The sequence below is a fragment of the Nylanderia fulva genome, unplaced genomic scaffold (genome assembly GCF_048542155.1).
Source record: "Nylanderia fulva isolate GAGA-0341 unplaced genomic scaffold, ASM4854215v1 Scaffold28, whole genome shotgun sequence".
Lineage (NCBI taxonomy): Eukaryota > Metazoa > Arthropoda > Insecta > Hymenoptera > Formicidae > Nylanderia > Nylanderia fulva.
The window spans coordinates 717,611-743,137 of NW_028190347.1; the positions used below are offsets into that span (position 1 = coordinate 717,611).

A 25,527-nucleotide genomic window follows, 5' to 3' on the forward strand; every position below is an offset into this window, starting at 1 on the left:
ACATCCGTTTTCCTGAAGGAGAACGATGCTGCGCGAAGGGAAGGAAGGGTGCATCGGCGAATCTAACGACCAAATCTCGACGCCGGTGTAAAATGCAAAGCAGCAGCGAGCGCTGAAGTGAGGCGCGGCGAGGCGAGGTGAGGTGAGACACGGCAAAGAAGCACTTCTTCCCCGAATGCGAATTCCACGATGCGTGGCGACCAAGGTGGAGGTCGGGTGCTCTCTTGCGGATCTCTCCTCGTCCTGCGCTCGCGTCCTTCTTTCACGCTCCGTCCTGCGTATGCCGCCCTTGCTGCCTTCACGCGGGAGTGCGTGAAGCAGAACGAAAGGAGGGTACGGACTGTCTCGCCTTTGGACTCGCTCTCTCTTTCTTCTTCTCTTTTCTTTCGGTTGAACCCCGACGTCTCGCGAGATATTTCATTTTTTTTTTCCACGATCAAAATCTTGCACGCAACGCTATGCTGAATTTATCGATAGACATGGTGTCTAGCGGTCAGGAAAATCTGGAAAACCGGGCATTGTCAGGGAATTTTATAAACCTGGAATTATCACGGAAAAAGCCAGGAAATTTTACTATTTATCTGCATTTTTTCACATTATTCTACATTTGTCTCAATAATTTAAAATTTTTTATTTTTTAGATAAATATAAACTTTTTCTTGACTCCTAGCAGACGCTAATTTTCTGTGTTGTTAAAAATCGATTCATCTACAGCGTGTTCGTTAATTTATATTTTCATCGTCGTGTTATTTTATTTCAATGTGTTTAATAGAGATAAAACTAAAAAATTTGATATAATATGAATAAAAAAGATGATTATTTAAATAGTTTATTTAAATAGTGACACGTTTGTTTCGATTATCGTACATAATGCAGATTGTATAATTGATTTAAATTTTTGTTTTTTTAACTTCTGAACCTTTTCATTGTTGACAAAAATATCTCAAGGATTTCATGATTTAATATTTAATTGATTTATCATATAGGTATATGCAAATTATACATTTGAAAAAAATAATACTAAAAAGTCAGGGAAAAAATTAATTTCTTGGAGAAGAAAAAACGATGGTTAAAATATTCATAAATAAGTTTAGAATCATCTTTTATTATTCATAATTGCTCATATTTTGTAGCTTCTGACGTAATAATCTGAAACGACCATAGTATTGTATATGAGATCCCTTGAACTTTCGCTTTACGAGTAAAAAGGTGAAGGATTTCGCTCTTTTTTTTTTTTTTTTTTAATTATCCTCTTTCGTTTTCTTTTCACGACAATTTCCTTTCTCTAGAAATTTGTCAGAGAGGCTGTCAAAACTATACAATGATGATCAGACGTATAAACGCACGTGGCAATTAACGTCACGGCGCGCTACTTTCTGGAAATTAATGATCCGCGAATTTTTGCAGACGAAGTTTGACAAAAGAAGTTTATTTAATGGCACTTTCTCTGTGTGCACTAAACTTTGTTAGCCATCATTGCTGGTTTTCACTTTCCTGCATTCTTTCGTCCATCGTCTTCGGTAAAATTAACGATCGCTCCGACTTTCCAGGTCGGATTACGAAATCGCGACACGTGTACGACGCGATCACGTTTATCCAATTATGTATCTTCAAACTTTTATCTCTGTCAACGAAAAATATGAGAGTGCTGCAACGATATAGGTGTAATGGACGGCACGTGTAATGTACACGTATACACGTCCGTCATTCTCTTACGACATCTATAATCAGCTCGCACATAGATAATACATCCTCTCCTTCTCATCCACTCTTCGTTATTACTCAATTTATAAATGAAACTCTCCTGCTTTGGGAATCGATAAGACTTTAATCTATTATCGGCCTTTCCGATAATCTATTATTGATGCGTTCTATTTTTAATGCGTAAAAGTACAAAGTAAATAATGCTTTAAGATTTCTGTCACAAGTTTTCAATCACTTTGGAATTGAATCTAACATAAGAAGAATCGTATTAAAAAATGGAAATAAAATTTGTTGCTTGCTTTTCGTTTCTATATTTTTCACGGGACCGATCTTGTATTTTTAATGCGTAAATGTACAAAGTAAATAATGCTTTAAGATTTCTGTCACAAGTTTTCAATCACTTTGGAATTGAATCTAACATAAGAAGAATCGTATAAAAATGGAAATAAAATTTGTTGCTTGCTTTTCGTTTCTATATTTTTCACGGGACCGATCTTGTATTTTTAATGCGTAAATGTACAAAGTAAATAATGCTTTAAGATTTCTGTCACAAGTTTTCAATCACTTTGGAATTGAATCTAACATACATAAGAAGAATCGTAAAAAATGGAAATAAAATTTGTTGCTTGCTTTTCGTTTCTATATTTTTCACGGGACCGATCTTGTACGTGAGTTAAGATCACGCATACTGTTAATAAATAATGCAGTAATGGGCGTTCGGGTCGAGGAGGTAGCCGTTAAATGCGGCGGAACGGAGAAAGCCGCATTATTTACGCCCGCTGGCGGCTGGCTGGCGGTGACAAGTTTAAAAAGCCACGGGAAGTAATAACCGAGGTGTCCGCGGATTAAAAGGCGTGACACTGCTAGTTCCAGCGATCACTCTTCCCCGCAACGATGTAATTAAATCCTACAACGTACATATATGTACGTTTGTCGACTCTTTACGACCATATAGCCCGTCTCTCTTTCTCTGCCTGTCTTTTCTTTCTCTCCTTCTCTCTTTCATACCCCGCCGATTGCGTCATATATGTATATAATGTTATGCTAACGATTGGGTCGGCGACAATCGAGCCTCGGGACCAACTCCGGTCTGCGATCTGAACTTGAGACCTTGACGCGCGAATTCACATGGTCACTTTTTAACGGGACTTTTCGCGAATCCAAAACGCGATTCTTTTAGCATGTACGCCTGGCTCAGCCTTGAAAATACAATATAAGCATTGTACCCTCAGACGGAATCGCAAACCTGTGAATTTGCGAACAACACTTGTTTCGAATCCGATTAATTAAAGTGTAGAACAATCATGTAATTGACTGATTTGACATTTTTTGGATTAAAGAATGTTAGAAGCCCGACAACGTCTTGTACTAAATTTGTTAGAATTTTATAACCGACTTGAAATTTTTCATTACAATTCAAATGGCATTTTATATAATTTTCGATAAGGAGAATCCGAATAGTTGAAAAAACTTTCTATCCGGAAAATTATGAATGACGTTGATATATATAAAGTGGATGATAAAGAATGAAGATAAGGAGATGAATTAATTTCCATTGTCTTATTCGAAAATTATAGGCCTCTTATTTTCCTCGCACAATTTGCGGGGAAATCCTGCAAATTAAAAAAAAAAAAAAAGAAAAACAGCGAAAGCTAACGCGACGGCTTCTTTCTCGTTAGCGAATCACGGCTTAATGTCTCACTCGGCGAGCGAAATTGATAGCGATGCAATTAGACGCGTAAATTGTACGCTCGTCATTACTCGTTGAGAGTGCGCGTGTGCGCGACGGCCTATCTGTCCATAAAATGACAATGTACTCCGGCGAGGGAGAATGTGTGGTGGTAGTTACGTACACGGTAAAACGGTTTAGATTCGCGCCGTGAGATAACCTTCGTCGTAGCTTACCGAGCGCGTCGCCGGTCGGTTCTCTCCCTCTTTCTCTCTCGTCTACCTGCATGCGTACGGATGTAGCTATACGCGTCGTAGGCTCGTTCCTCTGGTGCGTACACGCACCGGAATACGCATATCGCGAAACATTGTTCCCGCACTGTTCTAGGCACCGCGATGAGTCCGCCGGCCCGGCGGGTAAGATATACTCTCCCAGAACGGAAACGCATGGTGAAGATATCTTATCGTTCTCGCTTGGACATAATTTGTATGTGTAACTTTGATCAAAATATTTTATTTTCCATTTTTTTTTAATATAATTCTCATTTTAAAATATAAAGATGTGTTTGATACAATTAAAAAGGAATTTATATCTGTAAAACAAGACGATTATTTTATATATAGGTTTTTTATGTCAATTAATTTGTCTTATTCATCTATAAAAGTATTAAGATAAAGTCATTAAAATTTTATGAAATTTATATAATTATTTTTATAATTACTTTTATAAAAATAAATTTTATGTGACACATGTTGCAGTAAATTTTCTAATAACTACTTGAATATTTTTACATTAATAAAATGTTTATGAAAATAAATATATAAAAAGAGAGAATCATAAAATTTAAAAAAATATTTATATTTGACGTTGATATGACAGAGTAAAAAATGCACGATATGAACAATTTATTTCATGCATCATATTTTTTTCAAAACTGCGAAAGGTTTATTTGAAATATTTTTTCACACAAATTAGGTCATTCATGTGTACCTATACATAATATATATAATTTTATTTTCTGTAACTGCATCTGCCTAGATGCAATGTCGAACGGCGAATGACCGTATACATCAGGACGAGGACTTAAAAAAATAATTGCAGTTTTAACGACTCATTTCCCTTCGCGCCGCGATAAAACGGCTCGCTTTCATCGGGCATGTACCTCACGTGCAACGTCCTCGGCGCCGTCGTTTCCTGTTTCCTTCCCTTATCTGCGCGTCGGCAGAAACAGGAAAATCCACGAAAGCCCATACGTTATCTGCCACGTACGGTCAGGGTTCGCACACAGTACCCAAGTACGAAAGACGAGATATCAGTCGTGCAATGCACGCCGAGCAATACATGCCGGTACTGCGAAACGCCCGTTGCGGAAACGCCGAATGAATTATTTCGCAGCCGCGCACGATCGCCAGAATTATTTCTCTCACGGAGATTCATTGTTTTTCATCGATGCAATCCCCCCGAGAGAGATCTGAGATGAATTTTTAATTAAATCTATGATTTACGTAAAATCTATTTTTCCTTAACATCAACTTACTGCCACCCTGAACAAAATTATTAAAATAACAATTATTTATTTCAATACTGCCTTATTTATCATCTTAAACGATTATTTGAAATCAATATTCACCTGTTTTTTAAAAGGATTGTCTTACATCAAATACAGTATTGAAATAAATATTTATTCAAATTTAATAAATTTGTTTCAGCGCACTCTTCTTAATCTACATTAAATTAGTAATTAAATTCTAGATCAAAATTCTGCTGAAGCAATTTATTCGAAATATGTGTATATTAAACGAAAAAAAAATTATTAATCCTTAGTAATTGTATATCTCGATTTTTATTAAGGGGAAATTAAATTAGCGGTAAACTTAAATAATGTATATTCTAAAATGATTCTGTGTGCATTGTATCTGATGGACTGCGAAGAATATTACACTAGTCTGCCAGAGGCAAATGCATTTCCAAGAGTTGAACGTAACGGCGGGACCGACTGTCATGATATTCTCATGCGGTATTCGTCTTATCGACTCTCTTCATCTCGTGCGATTATAAAGTAGCTGCTCCATATAACGCAACATAATGGGTTAATCAAGTTTCGCTCAGAGGCCTTGCTTCCGCGACTGATGTACGATGTCATTACGTTCATAAATCTTCGAGCCGCGCGAAGGGAGAAGAAAGAGAGAGAACGAAGAGGAAAGGGAGATCAGGTGCGACGAGAACAATGTTTTCCCCATCGTGTTATCCGTCGTGCGGAGAATTTTAACGCTATATACGCGTGAGTTAATGTGACGAAATGCCGTGTAAAAGACTCGTTCACGTCGCCGATGCGTCGAGCAGACTGATAGAGCGGCGCTACGTGCCAGATACGACACCAGATCCGACTGTGCACGTCCTATAAACTAGGAAATTATTCAAATTAGCTATGCAGGTTTCACGGGAGTCGCCTAGGTGCATCAAGGGTACGAGGGAGACTACGGACTGCTCTCTCTCTCTCTCTTCGTTTTTCTTTTGGCCTTCCCTCTCGCGATGCAACATGTGCATCTATTTGCGCGACGCGACGTGGATGCACTTTTCCTTCTTCTCCTCGTTCTTCCCTCGACGTTTCTTTTTCCGAGAAAAGATGCAACGCCGTCCACGCGACGAATGCGAAATGCAACCACGACGGACAGATTGCGTGAGCTGCATCATATGATTTTTTTTTTTTTTTTTTTACAGACGATTTACGCTTAAGAGATCGAACAATTTCAGAACAGTTACGTATCTCACATGGATTTAAAGTTATTTATGATTATTTGTATATACGATCAGGAATGCGAATGAACAGATTAATGACCGAGATTTGAGTTATTTATGGATTGTTATCAGCATTACCAAACTCTTGTCTGCACTGCGAATAAATGGTGCAAACGAAATATTGCGAAACATGCGTATGTAAAGCTGACGTATCATTCGTGGAAATCTATAAACAATTAAGGGTCTTGATTCTTTATTTTCTACAGTTCTTGATAGTTTAAATAAATCATTCTGGTTATTAAAACGCCAAGAAAATGTCTCAGAGCCGCAGTATCTCATTTTGTTTTGCGGCATTTTTTAATTTAATTTTAATTACCACAACTATTATTTGTTTAAATTATTAAAAATAATATTAAAACTTTTAATTAATTATAAATTACTATGAAATCCAGTTTTCCATACGCAAATTACTTATACTCGGTATTATTAATAAAAATTTATTATTATTTGATATATAAAAATTATTAATATGTAATTTTTATCTATCAAATTCTTCAAAAAGCAGCACAAGTGCTCGTGGTTATCGTCATCGTAGTGTATATTGATTTATTATACATACGTGAATACATATTGGTCATTATCGTAATTTTTATTGCGTACCACATGTTTTTAATATTTTTTTGCTGTTGATCGATAGGCAATATATTATGCGAGAGGCAAATCGCTCTCGAAGAGATGATCACTTAATCGCGCGAACTACTTGTCACATCAGCATCATAATCATACGTATTATTTTTTTTCTGTTACAGAATCGAGCCACCGGTGCCAAAAGTCAACAAGTGAGTAAAACGACTATCGTGAGTACTTGTTATTTACGTATTTATAGCGCGCACTTATAATTATGCATTTCTAATGTAATTACAAACTCAGAGAGAGAGAGCCACGATTTCGCGAGGATTAATACTCGTTTTACGTGAGATTTATATTATATTTCTCTCGTGCTCGACCCCGCACGCGCGCGTGCATAAAATCGTGTGTGCTACTCCATCGATCGAGATGATTCTTAATTACATTTTAACTTGCTCTGTAAAACGAGATGAAAACGTTTGAATCTTATGTTGCGCTATATACAACGTAAAAACTGCGAATTATTTTCGAAAGACGTTTCCGCGAAAATGAGCGTGTTTGCACGTTGAACGATTGATTGATTAAGTCCGGTCGTCGCCATGATGTGGAAAGACTGAAGAAAGAAAGTAGTATAGCTGTGCCGTAATGCGCGGCATCCGGTGATTTTTCTACCATGCGCATTTACGACGATTAGGGATTTCGATGATAATTGGGACAAATAGGGAACTTGGTAATTTAAAGTATATATATTTACGCGAAAGATATTATATATAGAAATTACAAGAGTAGGATGCTAATCACGACATAGGTACTATGCTCCCTTCGTAGTCACGCAATCTCATATGACGAAGGAGGCATGATAAGAGAAAAAATAACATTAAGTAAAAAGGTTTGAAACAAGAGAGAGAGAGAGAGAGAAAGTATTTTATATATTATATTATTTATCCTATAATATTTCTAAAGTTTGCATATTTCATTTATTAGTGAATAATAAATTGAATCTTTAATAGAAGCTAAATTAATTTTCATAATTTGTAGCAATTATGAAAAAAGAATATTAATAAACTCTTAATAAAATTCAATAAAATATCTATAAGTTTTAAATAAAATAAAATTTTTTTAGGAAAGAGAAATGAAAGATTTTGTATTACATCGAGTTCAAAGACATAGAGAATCTGGTTATGTCATAGAACAAAAGCCGTTCAAAGGACCTGACATAATTGAGACATCACGCCAATTAGGCGCGCCTTGAACGGTTTAACTGTTAGGCGGAAGTCGATATAGAGTCCCCGGGCTCTCTGTATTTGCATTCTGATTATAAGCCTGCATAAAGTTAAAGCGTGGCGGCATCGTCGTATTACGTTATTTCTCGCAATCCCCGTGTTACTCGTTACGAGTTTGCCGATGATAAATAGGAAAACACAAACGAATCCAATCCAAGTTGTGAGAAATCGTCATCTCAATTTGCCAAGCTTTTTATTGTTGCGTGATTTCATTGATTTTAGGCCTCGCCTTCTTGTCTATCCGCTCGTTTATGGTCTGTATTTCCATTTTGATTATAAATGAGTGCGATGGCGATGGCGTGTCCGAGGAAGGATAGAACCTATCCAGGACGTAAACGCAACACGCCCTCTGCTATCTCTTCTCGTTCACGGAACGTTTAATGCGATGCGATCCTATTAATTCTAATCTAAACGCTTATTGAAGTAGAAAAATCGTGTAATCCCGCGTGAGATTAAATACTGTAATCTTGTGTTTTAACATAATTTAATTTTTTTTTAACATATTTTAAATGAAAGAATTGAGACAAAAATGGAAAGTGTTTAACAATATATTTTTATGAAAGTATTGCGCTTAAAAATAATGATTGATTAAAGTAGAGTTCAAATAAGCAAAGTTAAATATTCAAACGCCTAATCTTTTAACACGCAAGTCTCCGATTCACAATAGTAATTGCGCATTCAAAAGTTTACGTAGACGTTAATATGACAAGTAAAGATCGCTACATTATGCGGATCACGAAAGGCTAACTCAGTGAAGAGCATGCAAAGAAAGTATACCTAAATGCACAAACACAGGTGTCGTAAGCACTTAACGGCTAAGTAGCCGTATTTTTCTACTTCAAGAAGAGAAAATACGCGTAATGTCTAAAGAAAGATGCTCTTGTCAAACGTAAAATCTTACCAAAGACACGTTTCATTCGTTTTCTCTCTCATTCATTTCATCGAATTTTAAAAATGTAAAAGAAAAACAAGCATTTGTGCTCCTTTGCGTATAACATATGCCGTTACATAATGGAAATATTATTCAGTTATTGGCAGCAACACACGATGATGCGCCGCACGTACTATATTAAAACTGAGGAGGCATTGAACCCGTCGTGTTGTATAGTAATACCGATGGCGCGGTATATTACGTCGAGCGCGTAAATATTAATCGAATCAAATCAGGTGACATTGAGATTAATCTTAGATCATATCGAGATTCCAGATTTTACGTTCAAACTCATTTCTTCGGATTATAAAATAACATGAAACGAGTAATCTGTGAATTTGCAAATTGTAAAATTTATTACATCTATTTTACATAACATTTAATAAATTAATAAATTACGCGTAATAATTATACATATATTTATGTTTTTTCAAAGACAGACTTTCGTTAAAATTTGCATATACGTCGCGTGTTTCTAAGACGCGGGGCAAAATATAGAATATTTATAAAAAATATAAGTATATATATTAGATTTCTAATAATTAATTTATATATAACATGTATAATAATTCTTTCTACCAAAGATGTGCTGTAATTTGTCTTGTAACTCATCTTTTATACCTCATTCGATCCGTATGACGCATCTATCAACATAATTCAAATATATTGCGGCGCGTGTAGCCAATATTATAAGGCATGACGAAGGGGTAAAAGGAGCGAAGAGACGTCGCCGTAAAATAATATTAATTATCTATGCGACGTTACGGCTGTCCAAGGTGAGTCGGTCGCTCTTTCTCAGGAATACCGGTCCTTGTCTAAAGCAAAGGAGCATCCTTCTCGTCCGTAGGATCCGCATTTCCATTCCGATTACAAGTTGCTAGGAACGCACAATGTTGTACCCTCGCTATTACTCAGATACCCCCGTATTATTGCTTCTGATGAGCGGGTCCTTTTTCTAAGTCTCCCTCTCCTTGTCTCTCTTTCCTCGTATTCTTCCCTCTCGGGCCGCGATCTCCGTCTCTCGTTGTTTCTGATTTCTTCATGGGATTCCTGCGGTTCTACCGCGAACCACGTGGAAAAAGGCAGGATGTACGCAGAATATTTCGCGACCTTGCGTATTCACGTATGAGCCGTACATGTGCGGCTTGTTCGTTTTTTTTTCCTTTTTTTTTTTTTTCTTTCTCCCGTATAGTGTAGGATGACTCTGACGAGCGGATGAGGTTAACGTTTGAATTTTCTCGTGGCACGCAAGCGAACGAACGAACGAACGAACGAACGAACGAATGAACCTCCTCGTTAGACTAACGCGCAGGGATATAACACTTTGAATACTTTTACGACTCTATCGCGGATTGATGACTTCATCGATTGCGAGGGATCAGCGCGCGTTTCGATTATAATGATCGCCCGTGGCTCTTGTGTGATGCAAAAACGACGCTGCGAGTTATACGCCATGAGGATGCAGCTTTTTCCCCGTTTCTGCAGCTAAACATTGTCTAATATTTATCTCACATATAACACATATCGCATTACAAGTAGAAATATGTCATATTATATGTCAACATATTTGTTATATATATATTATTTTATAATATATTTATAGATACGATACATAAAAGTAATAATATATATAATAATATTTCTTAAATAGAGAGGATACTTTCATGATTATTATTTAAAGGTAAAACTGTTTGATTCAGACATTTCAACAAGAATATTCCCTCCCTATATACATTTTCGAAGAAAAATCGCTTTGTTTATTGTCATTAATAATTTTCATCGTGCATAATTGTCATTTAATAATCATATAACATACTTTCTATCTCTTGAAGACTCGTGCGCGAATTTCGCGAGCTTCCCGTTCGTCGCGGTGGAATGATTTCCCTTACAATTACATCGGCGATAACAGGTCATCCTGCATCTCTGGCTTACACCGTACGCAAATCCCCCTTTGATGCACCGCGAGGCGACGGTGAGGCTGGATTCACGCGAGCGAGCGAGCGAGCACTGCACATATGCGTGTCCGTGTTTGCACGCATTCGTTTGCACATTGTAGGAACGTGCTCGGCCGATCCTGGCTCAGCGATCTGAGCACGGTTACGTTAGTCCCGGCTTTATAATGAGTCGATCTCCGTTTGCACAAACAACCAGCTGACGCATAAGAGAGGTACTTCTCGCGAGCGAGCGAGCGATCGGTCGGTCGGTTTGGTTGATCGCGGCCTTTTACTCTTATTACTGCATTACGAGTCCGGTATTTCTTAATCAAGATAATTATCCTCGTAACGTCAAGGCGTCATGTTAAGAAACCTCATTGTTTCTTGTTAAAGGATAAGGCGTATTCGCGCGCCCGCGGTGTTTCTCCTTCTCCAAAGAGGATTCTGTTAGGTGTGGTTATTCGAGCGAAATTTCGCTCGAGGTTGAGGTTTCGTTCATTCGTTTCTTTCGAGCCTCTTCTCGAGATTGTCCTCGTCGTCGTTGTTGTGGATCCTTACGATTCGAGGTGAAAACGAGCAAAGGAATCTCGTGAATGAGGTTGTTGCATTGACGGAACAAAATTGTCAAAAATCAATCTTTCTTTTTTGCGCCGCGTCGGAATGAACGTCACTTTGTAAGAGCAGTCTACGTTTTCATCCGCACTCGATGATTCGAAGAATCTTTTCTGTGACAGAGTGGTTAACGTCAACCAACAAATGAATCGTATATATTATATTTGCATAAATTAAGAAAGATTCAAAGCGATGCAAGAAAAGAGTCGGGCATATTTAAATATTATTTCGAATTGTTTTTCGTAAAATCGATAAAATGGAATTAATTTCAATCACTATGAATAATATGGTTTCTTTTATAATGATATAATTATGAATTCAGTATTAAATATTAATTGATATTTCGTATTTTTTCTTTTCGTATATTATTGTTTAATATTTATTCATAATTAGCAAAATAATTTGCAAACTGTTTAACGTGTTTATAAGAAAATTGCATGGCGGAATGCAGTAAAAAAATGTTTTGAATACTTCCGCGAGTACATTATATAAATTTCACATTAAATGGAAGATTATACTTTCGTGATTTCCATCATTTTCAACGTGAACGATGTATTATTATAAACGATGCGCGTGATGACTGTGTTTGAAGGTTCGCAAAATCGCTTGTCCTTGTATTATAAAAATGAAAAATAATACCAACGAAAGAGCAGGATATGAAAGGGTCGGCAAAAAAAAGTTCGCGGCTCATACGAGACGCATTATGCTCCTCGTTCTACGAGACAGACAAGTATTTTGTTAGATTTAGGGCCAACGCCCAGGATCCTCCTCCTTTTCTCGTCGCTCCTTTTTTTTCATACGTGAACACGAAACGATGGTCCTGCTGAGAGAGGCCCAACAAGTACCTCCGGTAGGGTTTTAGTGCAGACGGCGCTTGGGCTCCACCATAGGCGTGGCGAAAAAATTTGCGTACCGCGGAGGATTTCGGGATTTCTCTCTTTCTCTTTCCTTTCAAGAGCATTACATCATTATTATATTCTATTTTGTGTCGAACAACATGCTCGTATGATAATTTTACGAAAAGAACTAAATATCACGTTAATTTCTGATTTTCGCGAAATTATTCCGCGCATTATCGATTTAAAGAAAACAGAAAAAGGCGTAACAAAACGAAGAAAAAAATTCCACATCTATTACTATAGTCTTGCATTTTCGCGTTGCATTAGCCGATCTGCATCGAGGATCCCATCAAGAGATCGGCCGCGGGAGTACCGTCTTTCTTGGCCTCTCGACACGATCCCTGACCCTTTCGCAATAACCAGGATGCATCGCACGCAACGGCAGTGCTTCGAAACGATCCGCGACTGCAGGCACCGCGGTGTTACCAGTACTTGTACATATACTTGTACCCACGCCGATATACCAGCACCGAGGCACTCTATCATTGCTACTTTGTTGCTGCACTTTACTTCGCGTTCGCGGCTTCGTGCTACCATGTACATACTTCGGCCCAGGACTTGCTCGGGAACAGAGAGAGAAAGAAGAGAGCGCATGAGATTCCACCATGATATTTCGGTTCTCACAAGAGTCGCGAGATTGATCCATATGTAAAGCAACAAAGTATCGTTCGCAATTGGAATAAATTTTGTTGCATTCATATATAGGGAAATGCAATTATATTAAAGGCACAAACAATATTTGCGAGTGATAGTGCTTATTTCGAGACTCTTTTCGCCAATCAATAGAAATATTTAATTCGATGTTTGGTTAGATTACGAGAGGCTGTGTGCAGGATCAAGCTACTGCTACGAGACGCTTGCACATTTTATCCGTCTAGTATTCCCACATGTATAACTCGCGTTGCTCGCAACTATATATTGAATTTCAACCTCTCTCGGAATCAGCGGCATTACACATTCTAGAGATCATCCCAAGGCTAACTTCTTACGGCAGAAAATCCGAGGGATCGCTGCTCTTTTTTATTAAATATATATATTTCCCCGCGAGTTATTCTCCATTTTCAAACGTACTAAATTTTCCTCCTCGGAGCTGTCCGACCTTTTTTTATTATTTTACGTGTAGCGCGTACATTTACATAGAATAGGTTCAGTACATACTTTTCTTTTGCTTTAATTAATATTGATTTTATCAATAAACCTGTTTCAGGAATTGCTTAATATATATCTGTCTACAACATTGAAAGAAAAAGAAATTCGTAATTAACATATACATAACACAATTAATTTAAGAATTTAACATATATTTATACTACTCACAATAAGGTAACATATATACAATAATTAATATCTTTTTCAAATTTTAGAATCTTTAATTTCTAAATCGCACTAAATTTTGTTCTCTTTCAATCGATTGATATTACTCACATATATCGTAGTTTTATAGCAATAAATAAAATTACACAAATCGATGTAAAATGCCAAAAGTAATAATCGGAGTAGTTAATTAATCAAGCTATCTAATGAAACGTGAAATCGTTACTCAAGAATATTTCCATCGGTAGTGAGCGCTGACCAGAGCGAAATATCTGGCGCATTTTCAATCCGACCGATTCATGCGCGAGAGGCAAAGGTACAATCTCGCACTCTCCGACCACCCTACGCCAATGGCAGGCGTGAAGGGAAGGCACGAAGCACGAAAAAGAGTTTGCCATCGGGCTCGAACACTTTCCAGCGCGCCGCTCCGGAGTTCCACGACCGCGTTTCGGGACAACAGCACGTCGGTACCCAACCGTGGGGCCTCCCCGTCCTTGGTCCGTGTCAGTGGCATAGACCATACAGGGCCCGTTCAAGGTCGAACCGAGCGCACACGAGCGTCGACGGAGGCGCACGAGAGGCCCCGAGTCCGGTCGAAGGTACTCTCTTCGGGCTGGGGCCCAATGACTAGCGGGGGCAGGGTGGCAGAAGGGGGTTTGGCAAGGGTATACGAGCGGCCGCAGAGAGGAGATAATGCCCGACCAAGGCGATCGAAGGTCTCCGGTCCCAAGTGTCATCCTATACCCGTAAGGTCTGCCGCGTCGTTTCTCCGCGTCTTAACGCACATTAATACGCGTTATGTGTACACTGGGACGACACCCGCTCCGACTCTTCTTTCTTCCCTCCGTCATCTTTCTCTTTCTCGATTCTTGCTCTATTTTTCTTCTTCAATATCTCTCTGGCCTGACTCTCTGAAGAGAGCGGTCCTCTTTCTTTTCTAATATTTCCAGTTCTTCTCAAGGGCCGTTTCTTATTAATCTTTTGAAACCTTTCTAGGCGAATTAGATGGCGACTTGTTCCGTTGATGATGATTGCTGAAGTTACGGATACGTGGTTTATTCTGCAGATAGCACTGTGTTGATTAAAGTTAGGTCCATTACATTTAAATGGCAATGGTCTCTTGTTATTTTTAATCGATTATAATAAATTGGGAATGTGAGAACAATTATAGAGATTTCTTTCTATCTATATGAAATAATTGTATATTCTTATCTAGTGTATATGTTGTGTATACATTATATAATATACAATAGTAACAATATTTATATATTTTCACAATAGTTTTTTGAAATATTGTATTTATGTGTATTCCTTGATTTTCCAATTACTTCATATTACAATTTAATGACAGGAAATAGTTTCTTGCAATCTTTCTTGTAATGCTTTCTTTGCAATTCATTCATAAGATTCATGCTGAGTTGCTATCTGAAATGTTCTCAAAGAAGCATATATCTACAGATATTTTTTCTCTTTATGTTAATTGATGATTCATATGCTTGAGACCAGTCAAGAACCTGACCAAATGCAAATAAATGGACCAGTTTTGCAGACATTGGTCACGTATCAATTTCTAAAAATTTATAGCTACATTTGTATACGTAAACGTATTTTTTTCTTCGTCATTGTCGATTATTCTGATAAAAATCTATCTCTGAATTATGTATATAATGAAACGTAAAGTAGAGCTTCTCATAAAGAATGTTAATTAAAAATATTTGTGGTATATTTCCTGAATTTTTCCTCTCTGACAATTTGAAAATTAATCAAAAAATTCTTGCACAAATGCTTCTATATCCGACAAAAATTCAGTAAAATTGTTGCCTAAAAAAATTAAATGGAATTCCAGATACAGGTAATTATAAAGTTGCTCGATATTTTAAATACCGACGATTTAAATCTATCGTCCGCTCTAGAGAGATTTACGTCTTCTAAGATGCAGTATATATTATTTATGATATAAATGTGTAATTTCCTCGTACCGGTGTTTGAGTAGGACGATGCGTCATCGCGATGTCGCAGAAAGTAGTTCGTGTGAAAAAGCTCTAATGCCGTGACCAAATAAAGGTAGCCCGCGACTTACATTACGGGACAGTCCGATTGATAGCCACTGACGATGAGTGACGCTGTCACGTTCTGCTCGTTTCGCATAACGGACCGACCGGCTAAACGAGCATTCTGTCCTGACCTATCAAGAAGAAGGTCGGCGATATTAATTGTAAATCGAGCACGAGTGCAAATTTGATTCGGTTTTCTGGTCACGCGATCCTACGTTATGCACGACGATAAAATAATTTACAATCAGCCTATAGCTTGATTTTTATTTCAAAGAAAGAAGAAGTTAGATATTTCTGATGTGAACAAAAATGTGTAAAGTGTACATTTAATACAATTTAGATATCTCGTTGGAATAATTTTCACACAATGCTCTTATATAGTTCCGTTTTCGGGTATTTCTGTATAATATTTTTGCTGAAAAAAATTTGCCCCGTTAAATAGATACATAAATGAATAACGTACACCAGCATAAAGTATTTACCGTTCTGTGTAGTCACCGGAAATGCCGGATCGATAAGTCCTTTCTGTAGAAATAGCTTTTGCGACAGGGCTGTTATCGAAGATAGGGAACCGTTCAAATTCCTACGTAAATTAAGGAATGTCATGTCGTAATAATCTACCTGATTTTTCTGCGGCCGCGCTTCGTGTTTCTCTATTCTCTCGGAAGAGGGAGAATCTCTAACAATCAATCTTTCAAAGCGTATCACGTTTCCCGTGTTATCTCGTTAATTACGGGCGGAAACTTTCAACGGTACTTTAAATAGCGTTAAACTGAAAAAAAATATATATTTATTCTCGTCGAATTATAACGCGAAGAGAACGATTTACTGTAGGAAGGAAACGGTTGTTCCAACGGAGTGTTTGACAAGCGATGTGTGCTACCAATGTTAATTACAGCAATCAGAATATCTAATAAAACACCAGCCTATAAATCTTTCCTCGCAAAGTTGTCGACGCCTCGACTCGCCGATTGAAATTTTACGGCAGGAATCATCGGCATATGAATCATCTCGCGGCATTAATATTAATTAGGATTAGCGATTTAATAAGTTAATAACGCTCATCGCGAGCGTCTGATTTCGTGTGAACGTGACCCCCGACACATCCTATGTATGTTTTAACGCGCGAGGTACTTGGTAATGTATCGTCCACATATGTATACAAGGCACTTTGCGTACTATGTATTAAGTAAAAAGAAAGAGAGAGAGAGAGCCGGTTGGCGTCTGAAATGATTGCGGAATTCTTTAGTCCCGAATGATGTGGCGGAGAGAAGACGGCAAGAAAGAAGCCCCTTCAGGGATCGACGTACCGCGGATATATAAGTAACTGCCGGGAAAAGGTGAAAGGGGATGGGAAGGAAAGAGTCTCTCGGCGAGGATACACGAGGATTGCTACCGAGTTCAGATACGGTATAATATTGCTGTTAAGTCGCGATGTAACCGCACGCGATGATGTCGTTCGGTGACCAATCGATGTGCGTTAGTCGGCGTTTTGCCTCGCTGAAAACATTTTCAAGAGCGATTCCGTCGCGAGGCATCTCTCTTTCCGCGGCCATAAAACGAGGAGGATATAACAGCGCGGTCGTGAAAGAAAAAGGAAGAATTTACATTTTCAATTTCAAGACATTTTCAAGAATGGCAGGATAAATTAGCTTTGATTTCCGCTTGAATGAATACGCATTTTATTGCTGCGTGCTCGAGATGTTCTATGAATACTCCGTGAACAAAAATCGATCTTCTCTCTCTCTCTCTCTCTCTCTCTGCAGCATCGCGAATAAGTAACCATTAGCGGTAGCAGTCGCAGGAAGAATCATCATCGGGTTTGTGGAATCCCGAGTAGAATTTGCGGGAACTTTATTACCGTTACATCGCGACATATCTTATTCTGAGAAATGATACTTTTCCTCGGTTACATACGATTCTCTTTTCGATTATAGTGAATAATGATCGCTGTGTATTTTTTTTTTTAAATTATTTTTACCGTTCCAATTTCCTCGTCTCGATAATGACGCATTTTTTCATCTAGCATAATTTCAAGTGGTTTCTTAAAATTTTCCTCGATTTCGTTAGTTAAACAATTTCCAAAGATAATAGTTGAATGAGAATAATGTTATATTAAAAATTATTCTCTTCCTTCAGAGAAATCTCTTCATTTCTTTCCCCTTCGTTAGAAGTCACAATCATTCGATACTGCGACTCTTAATTAAGAGGAGCCGAGCGGTTAAATACGGAACGATAAAAAAATTTCGAATTCGTTAATTGGATATTCATGAAGAATCCGGTAGCGAGAAAATTGCAGGAGGATGACTGCTGCGTGACTCAGCGTTAAAGCACTAATTAGATGATTGGCTTCACCGGTAAAACACAATTTAACTTTCCCAGGATAAAAATTCCTAAATGAAACACGCAACGAGAGGGAGAGAAAGAGAGAGAGAGAGAGAGAGATCGTAATCCGCGATACGCGTGCGGACGCGCCCATCTCGCTGGGATAGAAATGTCATTACATTAAATGCGATGCTCGCATACGTATAACTTTATTATTTCACTTCCGCATGGAAGTGCGAACAGCCACCGTAAGACGCCGCGAGTGATTCAGAACAAATCGGGCTTGTCGCGGCTGTAAACGAAAGAATGAAAGTGTATGTGTGTGTAAAAAAGAGAGAGAGAGAGAGAGAATGTACACACGGCCCACATATATTTACATCTCACGTGGGTAAGAAGGGACTCGGCGCGTCTCATTAGTGCCCCGTTATTTTCTAAGCATCCTGCCATGCTGATTATCGCGCGCTTACTTCTACGATGGTCTCTTCCTGCCCGTTCGCCTTGCATCACGTTGTAACTATGCACTGAGGGGGTAACCACTAGCTAAAATGTTGTCCCACAGATTACATGATTTCATTTGATTTCATGATTTCATTTGATTTCATGATTTCATCTAATTACAAACGATTTCATCTGATTATAAATGATTTCATCTGATTACAAATGGTTTCATCTGATTGCAAATGGATTTTTTTCATTACATATGAAATCATTTCATAAAAGTAATGATTTCATCTGATTACACAATGCATTTTCGTGATTGCACATGTAATCATTTAGGATTTTATGTGACACATAAAATTATAAATAGCATTTTATCTTGAATTTGATCGCAATTTACTACGGAAAGTGCTCGTGCCACACATGATTTCATCACAGATTTCATAATGATTACACATGATTCCAATGATTACACGAAAATTCAAAATGATTCTGCTGACTATATATGATTTCATTATGATTTCTAATGATTCCGCATGATTTCATTTGACTTTATCAATTACATCTGATTGCAAACGATTACACGGGATTTCATAAGGATTTCATAATGATTTCGGGGACACTGTCCCACGATTACATTAAGTGGTTACCTCCTCGCTATGCACGTTAGGAAAGCTGTCCCCGAATTAGCCCGTCAGCCATACGCACTGCTAATGGCCTGCTTAACTCAATACGAAGGTATAAAGAAATATTTGCCCAACTGGCTATATATCCCTGTAGAACGAATATATATTTGGTCACGGGCGTCCGCAGAGAACCAGTCTCCGTTTAATAAGTGTTAATAGTTGAAATTGGAATTGCAATCGGTTAGATTGGACGGCACACTTTTTAGAAGTTCAATTTCTCTTTATGTTACTATATATTACAATTATAGAATATTCTTAATCTACTTTGATGCGTGTAATTTACGCTTCTGTTTTTGTTCTTCCAACTTTCCAGTTACATCGCAATGCTATTAATTAACATAATCTCACCGCCGCGCCACGGTGATCTAAAAGTACTATTTTCTCACATGCTTAATACTTTTCACATATCTATTTGTATATATATATATATTCGGCGTTTAATATTAATTCGCAGTCCACGGATTCAGTGTACATATACATCTTTCTTCCCCGTGAGCCACTTTTTACTAGTTTCTCTCAGAAACTCTCTATTTACGAGGGGATCACAGAGAAAACATTTGTCATGCTTTAATCCGAAGTGTTCTACAGCACTTCCGCGCTCGAGGAATTAATTGTAAAGTTCTCGCGTCATCGCCGCTGCGTGCGCTCGTTCACAGAGATGCATACACATACATATACATACACGTGTAAGTGCACGCACACGCATCGCACGTTGTTGTCGGCAGCGCCGGCGTCGACGCGGCGTACCTTTTTGCGATTGTAATTCGCTTCCTACCGGTGTTACAGAAAAACGCTAGAGGTCTGCAATTAAAATCCCGGAGCGGTAAGCCGAGGGGACAGGTGAGGGTCGATGCACCTTTGCCCAGAACCATACGTGCGTATATATATGCCTTATACCAGAATATATATGTATGTACGCATCACGCGTTTACAGTATAGGCGCGATATATAGCTTCGGCGCTATTGTGTGCGCATACGCATACACTTGCATACATATTATATATACAATATATATATATGCAGACACACACACACACACACATATATATATATATATATATATTCGCGAGAGAGTAATGCAGGTGGCTTTTTTCTCCCTTTTGGCGAATCGATCATTCTCCGGGCCTCGCATTCGCCGAGGCTGCTTAACGGCATGGAAAAGTCGCGGCACGCCTAGAAGTTGGCCGGGTCTCTGCCCCACGATTCCCTCCGGGTGCAACAATGCGCCGACCCGAGGATTAATGCATCCGCGCCGATCCCGGTCCGCGCTGAAATATTGAAAATTACACCGAGAATATATTAATCCTCTTCTGAGAGAGAGAGAGAGCGAGACGCGGAAGGGGATTCTTTCTCGCCGGCTTCGCACTTTTTTCCCCCTTTCTTTTTCTTCTTTTTTTCTTGCACCGCGCGGGAACAAACGCAGGACACGGCGTGCCTTCCTCCAGGCCGCGGTCGCGGTCCCACGGAACGGACAGGCGTAAGATCGCCGGCATTCGGAACCTTTAGTCGTGCGCGAGTCAAATATATTTTTTTTTTTTTTTTTTTTTTCTATCTCTCTCAGGGTGTCCAGCGGTCAGAGAAATCTGGAAAACCGGGGAATTTGATAAATCTGGAATTGTCAGGGAAAAAGGCAGAAAGTTTTACTATTTATCTGGATTTTTTCACATTAATGTGTTTAATGCGGACAAAACTAAAAAATTGGATGTAATATAAATAAAAAAGTGATTATTTAATGCAGATTGTATAATTAATTAAAATTGTTATTTTTTTAACTTCCGAACCTTTTCATTGTCGACCAAAATATCTCAAGGATTTCATGATTTAACGTTTAATTGATTTATCATATAGATATATGCAAATTATATATTTGGAAAAAATAATACTAAAAAGTCAGGAAAAAATGAATTTCTGGTCTTGAAAAATCTGAAAAAGTCGGGGAATTTTTTTCATCTAGTCCGCTGGACACCCTGTAATTAATTATCGTGCACATAAATTCATTGAGCTAAAGATGGAAGCGCGTGCTAATTTTTCTGTTCTTTTTCTAACGCACCTCGCAAGTGGGGAATTAAGTGAGATCGAGTTTAATAATATTGGATATTAATTACATATATTTTATCGTCTATATAGTATAGGTAATTAATAATGATTTACAAGTCTGCTGATTATCAATCGCGTTTCTTAATACCGGATACGACGATATCCGGTGGATCCCATGAATGGTTAGTTATAATGATGGATTACACCGTACCTTGGGTCCAAAGAATTAAGCGCCTGGTAGAGGAGCCGATAACCGGCGCGCGCGGTTCTCTGTAACGCCCGAGAGAATTAACGGTGTTCGTTAATTCGCAATACACAGGCGATGCCGTCTCTTTTTTTTTCTCAGACGCGGGACACAAGGCAAAAACTCCCTCGCCTCTTTCGTACGTAACGTATGATGGATAACAAAGAATGGCGCGGCGAAGAAGTGAGAAACGAGAGAAAGAGAAAGAGAGGAGAAAAAACGCAGTTTATTGTTCAAGGGCGTCGACGCTCCGCGTTTGAACGTTACACATAAACCGTATATACGTTCGAGTCGTGTAAGAGTGCGCAAAACATCGCGGTACCGTAACGAATGCATCACCGTTAAGGGAAGAAGAAACTACTAGTTGTAGGAAAAAATGTCAATACATAAAATATATGTTTACCCCGGCCTAACAGTATCTAAGTAAATACGTGAAATTACCGTCGACCCTCTCAATTAGGCAGTATTGTGCAAAAACGAATCGAAACTATTGTTTTAGTGTCCGGAATCAAAGTTTTTGACGTATCGCAAAGTCGCAATTACGTGCATATTTTTTTTTTATTTTGCGAGAAGATCGGTGTGTAAGCGCAAAGAGGTACAACATCATATAATAACGAGAAAGCAAGGCGGAACTTCGCGTTGTCAGAACGGGAAGCGCGATACGTTTTTCTCGTACGACAACGTAAACTCGCGCGAAAGACTGCGAAGATTATCGAATCCGTTAGTCGATCGTGAAATCGTGCGATCGATCGTTCGCAAGCTTTGACGGATAATTTTCAGTCGGTTGTTCGACCGTGTGGCTTCAACAAGATGTACTCTCGAATCGAAAACGTGAGAAATCGTCGGGAATCGTCGCGTCCATCCGGAAAGGAAGTGATTACTCATATTTATGATTATATACGCCGTGTAAGAAGTGGCGGCATTCGCGAGAGAAGAAACCCCGAAAGAACTCGCGCCTCTGTGTCCCACGATATTTATTTCGCAGAGTGCCTCGCAAATCCCCACGAAAGTTCGACGGCGCGAAACTTGTTCTCTCTTTCTCGTATCTCCTTAAACCTCCCCATCGAACATTTCGTCGTTTTGGACTTCCATTGTTCTCGGACACTGCATAACGATAAATATCTTCGTTGCCCGTAGCGTGGGCCAAATTCTTGGGGTCCAACAAAGTTTCGTGGCTCCGAAAACATATAACATGTATTTACATAAGGAAATACGGCTGTGTTGATCGAGAAAATTATGTGTACCCGTGATGAGATTTCAGCACAAAGAATATATTATTTCTCGTTATATTTTAATATTAATGCGATATTATTTTTAACAGAAAGAATTTATGAATTTTATTTAACTTATCGAGAGTTACTACACGGAGAGAATTTTGTCTTAGAATTTACCCCGAAAATCATAGTAATCGTGAGACAATATTGGAAGAATTTTATAAGAGTTTCTCCGATTAATATTTATTACAATAAAGAATATTAATACACAGTAAAATTAATTGAACATATTTTATTGCCTACCGTGGTAGATACTAATATTTTTTAGTGCCCCGTGATTTTTAAGGTAAATTGTAAGAAAAAAATTCTCTAGAGAGAAGTATTGAGAAATGCTCTGCGTGTAATTATAGAATATAAAAGTGCAAGTCACAAGTGACTTATTACAGATTTTTGAAGTAACGTGTAAGTAGAGGTGCAATATCGTCGTGTAATAACTCTAGTTACTTCTTTATTCTTCTATTTCATCTCCAGTCTCTTACAATCTTCCTTTTCCCCGCCGCGTTGTGCCGTAGGCTGTACCGGTTTCCCTCGAACCAGACTGAACACAAAATCCAGCGAAACCACCGCATGATCGATGAGCGAGCTTGAAATTCCTAGTTTGCTATCGAACACTCGCGGACGAACCTTCATTACCACACTTTCGCGTCTTACCCCCTATCTTTTTGCATCGTGTAGGAGATTTTATAACTCTCTCTAATAAAGATTTCTGTGCCGCGTATACTTATCTCAAAGTACACGTTGGGTGTCTTAGAACTCTATCGCCACTGATTTCATCTATCGATTTGAGTCTTGGACAGATTTTTTCTTTGTCAAATAATATCAAAATTCTAGGAAAAATTAATTCTAAATCAATCCCAGCTTTAACGGTGAATGAAAGAAATATATATATATATATGTATATCTGATTTTTTTTCTCTGTGAAACATCTGTAAAATTTCTTCGCGCATCGCAGAGTGTTAATTAATAGCCGATCGAAGTCGCGAAATCCCCCGTGGAAAGCCGCGCGATGATTACGAAAGAAATAAATCGCTTGTTTATACGACCGTGTCAGAAGTCCTAATCGGAAGTACCCGTGGCTCTTTATCCCTCCGGCTACGCGCTACCTGACGATGCTCTCTCTCTCTCTCTCTCTCCCGATGGTGTTGCACGGAACGACGACGTTGCATTGTGGCGCGCGGTTGCAACAACAACGGGCCGTAACTAAATCTGTCCGTCAGTTCCAACCCGTGGAAGACCTTGGGTTGTGCTTCGCTCGTCTGACACACGTACGTTGCTGAAGTTCCCCACGTGCAGGCCCGTGGATAATCGATTCGATCGTAAAATACGCTCCTTACGCCTCGCGTAGAAAAACATTGCAATCAGAAATGTTCCGAGCGGACATAGCATCGAAGGCAGGCATTATCGTTAAATTGTACTTGAAAAACCGAACACACGATATTTCGATTACTGTCGTTCACCAACCTTGCCATTTCACGAGAACTGAGTGAACTGAAAGTAATTACGGTGCATCAGGCGCGGTTTTTTCGTCGCATAATGAGAACCCTGGATCTAATAATTGTATAAATTATTTTGCGCGGATGAATCGTTTCTCACTGCGTCGTTTTTAATTTTGTATGATAATAATTTCTGCTCGTTTCTCTTATGACTATTCTTTCCACAATTTTGCAAATTTTTCTGTAATTAAGCATCTCTAATCAAATAATTTTTTATACTGACATTTTGAGTAATTTTTAATATTGACATGTCGAGTAATTTTTTTAGATGGGGAATAGGCATCTAATTAAACTAATTGTATTTTTCACTATTATGTATTTTTGTCAGATTCAATAGAAAATTAGATAATTGTATTAATAGTATTAATATAATAATAATATTTTGATAAAGTATCGTGAGGAGAAGAAAAATTGCATCTTTAGTTTTAATGAGTGCGTTAATTAAATTCGCGTACAATTTTAACATATAGAAGACCTTGACACTTCAAGCTTGACACACGTATGTTGTTGATGTTGCCCACATACAGTGCCGTGGATAATCGATTCGATCGTAAAATATGCCCCTTAGACTCCCTGCCTTCTTCCACTTTTCATCTTCTCTCCTCGATGTTTCTTCGACGGGAAAGTCGAGGATGTGGCAATCGAAAAGGGTCGTCCTTATCGAGTCTGATTGATGAAATATATAAACGATTTTGTTACGAAAGGAAGATAGAATTATCCGAGAAAATGCATTGCTAATAATCAAGTCAATTTATAAATTATAACATTGGTCCAAAAAATATCTTATTATAAAAATTAAGAAATTAAGAAATATTATTATAGTATTTACATTTTTTTTATAAAAAAAAGGAGATTTTTTTTACAGTGTTTTAATGCTGTACAAGAAAGTTTTTCTTGCGATGCATTTTTCTTCTCACCTCTCTCTTTCTCTCTTGGGTGGTCGCTGACTTCTGTCGTTCAATAATCGACTTTGCACGAATTAAAAGCGTGTCTAGATTCTGCCGTGAGTTGTTTATAACAACTCTCATTGCCAATGGACAATAGATTGACTGTCTCGCAGACTCGGAGTCCATCTCCTTTGTCACGTATCAAGGACGCGAATACCAAGGGATGCACTTGGAATTGTGGTCGATGATCTTGGTGGGAGCGCCGTCTCTTTTATGGCATTTCTTGCTTTACTTCCTTATGCGACAAAAACGTCAATTTTAAGACACTGTCATCTGGAAACGCGAATAAATTACTTATACATAGATTTTGAATAGTT

General features: G+C 38.3%; 1 protein-coding gene across 5 annotated transcripts in view; it reads left to right on the forward strand.

The window, feature by feature from the left end:
- The window catches only part of sano (CABIT domain-containing protein serrano), a 146,121-nt gene that overhangs the window by 73,785 nt on the left and 46,809 nt on the right, over positions 1 to 25,527 (forward strand). For 4 of the 5 annotated variants that reach the window (XR_003821197.2, XM_085483921.1, XM_029313453.2 and 1 more), the window contains one exon: positions 6,922 to 6,951. The gene's annotated coding sequence lies outside the window, so the exon portion shown is untranslated. Of the gene's footprint in view, positions 1 to 6,921; positions 6,970 to 25,527 lie in introns of all 5 variants that reach the window. The other variant, XM_029313452.2, reaches the window with a different exon arrangement.